General features: G+C 40.8%; 1 pseudogene; it reads left to right on the forward strand.

The window, feature by feature from the left end:
• The first annotated feature begins 761 nt into the window (after positions 1 to 761).
• On the forward strand, positions 762 to 5,214 carry LOC147979901 (uncharacterized; annotated as a pseudogene).
• The last annotated feature ends 619 nt before the right edge of the window (positions 5,215 to 5,833 follow it).

The following is a 5,833-nucleotide window of genomic DNA, read 5'->3' on the forward strand; positions in this document are numbered from 1 at the left end:
ATCTTTTGTAATATAGACAACCGACAGGAGCCTTAGGGTTGTCTCTTAATTATTGTATGAAATGCAAGTGCCATGTAATTCCTTTACTTTATCGCTATGCATTACCAATAGTTGTAGAAGCAATAGTTGGCGAGACGATCCCGACGCAACGATGGAGATCATGGTGTCGAGCCGGTGGCGATGGAGATCATGACGGTGCTTTGGAGATGGATATCAAAAGCATAAGATGATGATGGCCATATCATGTCACATGTTTTGTTTGCATGTGATGTTTATCCTTTATGCATCTTATTTTGCTTAGAATGGCGGTAGAATTATAATATGATCCCTTCACTAAATTTCAAGATAAAAGTGTTCTCCCCGAGTATGCACCGTTGCCAAAGTCTGTCATTTTGAAGCACCTTGTGATGATCGGGTGTGATAGACTCTACGTTCACATACAATGGATGTAAGACAGTTTTGCACATGCAGAATACTTGGGTTAAACTTGACGAGCCTAGCATGTACATACATGGTCTTGGAAGACTGGAGACCAAAAGGTCGAACGTGAGTCATATAGTAGATATGATCAACATAGAGATGTTCGCCATTGATGACTACTCCATCTCACGTGATGATCGGACATGGGTTAGTTGATTTGGATCATGTATCACTTAGATAACTTGAGGGATGTTTATTTAAGTGGGAGTTCATTTGTAATTTGATTAATTGAACTTAATTTATCGTGAACTTAGTCTTATAGTTTTGCATATCTATGATCAATGGCCCGAGCTACCGTTCCCCTGAATTTTAACGCGTTTGTAGAGAAAGCTAAGTTGAAAGATGATGGTAGCAACTACATTGACTGGGTCGGTAACTTGAGAATTATCCTCATTGCTGCACAAAAGAATTATGTCCTTGATGCACCGCTAGGTGACAAGCCCACTCCCTCTAATCTAGACATTGTGAACATCTGGCAAACGCGGTCTGATGGCTACTCAATAGTTCGGTGTGCCATGCTTTACGGCTTAGAACCGGGACTTCAAAGACGTTTTGAACATCATGGAGCATATGAGATGTTCCAAGAGTTGAAGTTAATATTTCAAGAAAATGCCCAGGTTGAGAGATATGAAGTCTCCAACAAGTTCTATAGCTACAAGATGGAGGAGAACAGTTCCGTCAATGAACACATACTCAAAATGTCTGGGTATCATAACCACTTGACTCAGCTGGGAGTTGATCTTCCAGTTGATAGTGTTATTGACAGAGTTCTTCAAACACTGCCGCCAAGCTACAAAGGTTTCATGATGAACTATAGTATGCAAGGGATGAATAAAACGATTCCTGAGCTCTTAGCAATGCTTAAGGCTGTAGAGGTAGTAATCAATAAGGAGCATCAAGTGTTGATGGTTAATAAGACCACTAGTTTCAACAAAAAAGGCAAGGGAAAGAAAGGGAACTTCAAGAAGAATGGCAAGCAAGTTGCCACTCCCGGGAAGAAACCCAAAGCTAGACCCAAGCCTGAAACTTAGTGCTTCTACTGCAAAGGGAATGGTCACTAGAAGAGGAACAGTCCCAAATACTTGGCGGATAAGAAGGATGGCAAAGTGAACAAAGGTATATTTGATATACATGTTATTGATGTGTACCTTACTAATTCTCGTAGTAGCGCTTGGGTATTTGATACTGGTTTGGTTTCTCATATTTGTAACTCGAAACAAGAGCTGCGGAATAACCGAAGATTGACTAAGGACGAGGTGACGATGCGCGTCGGGAATGGTTCCAAGGTCGATGTGATCGCCGTCGGCATGCTACCTCTACATCTACCTTCGGGATTAGTTTTAGACCTCAATAATTGTTATTTGGTGCCCGCGTTGAGCATGAACATTATATCTGGATCTTGTTTATTGTGAGATGGTTATTCATTTAAATCGGAGAATAATGGTTGTTCTATTTATATGAGTAATATCTTTTATGGTCATGCACCCTTTATGAATGGTCTATTATTATTGAATCTCGATCGTAGTGATACACATATTCATAATATTGATGCCAAAAGATGCAAAGTTGATAATGATAGTGCAACATACTTGTGGCACTGTCGTTTAGGTCATATTGGTGTAAAGCGCATGAAGAAACTCCATGCGGATGGACTTTTGGAATCACTTGATTATGAATCATTTGATACTTGTGAACCATGCCTCATGGGCAAGATGACTAAAACTTCGTTCTCCAAAACAATGGAGCGAGCTAATGACTTATGGAAATAATACATATCAATGTATGCGGTCCGATGAGTGTTGAGGCACACGACGGGTATCATTATTTTCCGAGCTTCACAGATGATTTGAGTAGGTATGGGTATATCTACTTTATGGAACACAAGTATGAAACATTTGAAAAAGTTCAAAGAATTTCAGAGTGAAATGGAGAATCATCGTAACAAGAAAATAAAGTTTCTACAATCTGATCGCGGAGGCGAATATTTGAGTTACGATTGTGGCCTTAATTTAAAACAATGTGGAATTGTTTCACAAGTCACGCCACCTGGAACACCACAACGTAATGGCGTGTCTGAACGTCGTAACCGTACTTTATTGGATAAGGTGCGTTCCATGATGTCTCTTACCGATTACCACTATCATTTTGGGGTTATGCGTTAGAGACAACTACATTCACATTAAATAGGGCACCGTCTAAATCCATTGAGACGATATCGTATGAACCATGGTTGGCAAGAAACCTAACCTATCATTTTTAAAGTTTGGGGTTGCTACACTTATGTCAAAAGGCTTCTCCTGATAAGCTCGAACCCAAATAGGAGAAATGCATCTTCATAGGATACCCTAAGGAAACAATTGGGTACACCTTCTACCGCAGATCCGAAGGCAAGATCTTTGTTGCCAAGAATGGAACCTTTCTAGAGAAGGAGTTTCTCTCGAAAGAAGTGAGTGGGAGGAAAGTAAAACTTGATGAAGTAATTGTACCTTCTCTAAATTTGGAGAGTAGCACATCAGAGAAATCCGTTCCCATGATGCCTACACCAACTAGAGAGGAAGCTATTAATGATGATCATGAAAGTTCAGATCAAGTTACTACCGGACCTCGTAGGTCGAACAGAGCATGTTCCACACCAGAGTGGTACGATAATCCTGTCCTGGAAGTCATGTTATTAGACCATGGCGAACCTAAGAACTATGAAGAAGCTATGATGAGCCTAGATTCCAATAAGTGGCTTAAGGCCATGAAATCTGAGATAGGGTCCATATATGAGAACAAAGTGTGGACTTTTGGTGGACTTGCCCGATGATCGGCAAGCCATTGAGAATAAATGGATCTGCAAGAAGAAGACATACATTGATGGTGATGTCACCATCTACAAAGCTCGACTTGTCGCGAAAGGTTTTCAACAAGTTCAAGGGGTTGGCTACGATGAGACCTTGTCACCCGTAGCGATGCTTAACTCAGTCCAAATCATGTTAGCAATTGACACATTTTATAATTATGAAATCTGGCAAATGGACGTCAAAGCTGCATTCCTTAATGGATTTCTTAAAGAAGAGTTGTATATGATGCAAGCAGAAGGTTTGTCGATTCTAAAGGTGCTAACAAAGTGTGCAAGCTCCAGCGATCCATCTATGGACTGGTGCAAGCATCTCAGAGTTGGAATATACGCTTTGATGAGGTGATCAAAGCATATGGTTTTATACAGACTTATGGTGAAGCCTGTATTTACAAGAAAGTGAGTGGGAGCTCTGTAGCATTTCTGATATTATATGTGGTTGACATATTATTGATCGGGAATGATATAGAATTTCCGGGTATCGTAAAAGGATACTTGAATAAGAATTTTTCAATGAAAGACCTCGGTGAAGCTGCTTATATATTGGGCATCAAGTTCTATAGGGGTATAGACTGAGACGCTTAATAGGACTTTCACAAAGCATACCTTGATAAAGTTTTGAATAAGTTCAAAATGGACCAGTCAAAGAAAGGGTTCTTACCCGTGTTACAAGGTGTGAAATTGAGTCAGACTCAAAGCCCAACCACTGCAGAAGATAGAGAGAAAATGAAAGTCATTCCCCATGCCTCAGCCATAGGTTCTATCATGTATGCTATGTTCTGCACTAGACCTGATGTGTGCCTTGCCATAAGTTTTGCAGGGAGGTACCAAAGTATTACAGGAGTGGATCACTAGATAACAGTCAAGAACATCCTGAAATACCTGAAGAGGACTAAGGATATGTTCTCATTTATGGAGGTGACGAAGAGCTCGTCGTAAATGGTTACGTCGATGCTAGCTTTAACACTGATCCAGATGACCCTAAGTCACAAACCGGATACGTATTTATATTGAATGGTGGAGCTATCAATTGGTGCAGTTCCAAGCAGAGCGTCGTGGCGGGATCTACGTGTGAAGCAAAGTACATAGCTGCTTCGGAAGCAGCACATGAAGGAGTCTGGATGAAGGAGTTCATATCCGATTTGGGTGTAATACCGAGTGCATCCGGTCCAATGAAAATCTTTTGTGACAACACTGGAGCAGTTGCCTTGGCGAAAGAATCCAGGTTTCACAAGAGAACCAAACACATCAAGAGACGCTTGAACTCCATTCGTGAAAAGGTCAAGGATGGAGGCATAGAGATTTGCCAAATACATACGGATCTGAATGTGGTAGACCCGTCGACTAAGCCTCTTCCGTGAGAAAACATGACCAGCACCAAGACTCCATGGGTGTTAGATTCATTACAATGTAATCTACATTATTGAGTCTAGTGCAAGTGGGAGACTGAAGGAAATATGCCCTAGAGGCAATAATAAAGTTGTTATTCTATATTTCCTTATTCATGATAAAGGTTTATTATTCTTGCTAGAATTGTATTGATCGAAAACTTAAATACATGTGTGAATACATAAATAAATACTATGTCCCAAGTAAGCCTCTACTAGACTAGTTCGTTGATCAAAGATGGTGAAGGTTTCCTAACCATAGACACGTGTTGTCATTTGATAACAGGATCACATCATTAGGAGAATGATGTGATGGACAAGACCCATCCGTTAGCTTTGCATATTAATCGTTTAGTTTATTGCTATTGCTCTCTTAATTCAAATACATATTCCTTAGATTACCTGGATGGCAAAGGAATACCTTGTGTGCTATCAAATGGCACAATGTAACTGGGTGATCATAAAGATGCTCTACAGGTATGTCCAAAGGCGTTTGTTGAGTAGGCATTGATCAAGATTAGTATTTGTCACTCCGAGTATCAGAGAGGTATCTCTCGGCCCTCTCGGTAATACACATCATAAGAAGCCTTGCAAGCAAAGTGACGAAGAAGTTAGTTGTTGGATGATGTATTACGTAACGAGTAAAGAGACTTGTCGGTAACAAGATTGAACTAGGTATGATGATACCGATGATCGAATCTCAGGCAAGTAACATACCGATGGATAAAGGGAATTACGTATGTTGTCATAAGGTTCGACCGATAAAGATCTTCGTAGAATATGTAGGATCTAATATGGGCATCCAGGTTCCGCTATTGGTTATTGACCGGAGAGGTGTCTCGGTCATGTCTACATAGTTCTCGAACCCGTAGGGTCTGCACTCTTAATGTTCGTTGACGATATATTGTTATTTGAGTTATATGGATTTGGTGACCGAATGTAGTTCAGAGTCCAAGATGAGATCATGGACATGACGAGGAGCTCCAAAATGGTCCGGAGGTAAAGATTGATATATAGGACGATGATATTCGGACACCAGAAGAGTTTCGGAGAGCACCGGGTAGTCATCGGATCGCCGGAAGGGGTTCCAGACACCCCATGTAGTTGTATCGGCCTAATGGGC

The sequence above is a fragment of the Triticum urartu genome, chromosome 3A (assembly GCF_056163025.1).
Source record: "Triticum urartu cultivar PI428250 chromosome 3A, HENAU_Tu73, whole genome shotgun sequence".
NCBI classification, from domain to species: Eukaryota; Viridiplantae; Streptophyta; class Magnoliopsida; order Poales; family Poaceae; genus Triticum; species Triticum urartu.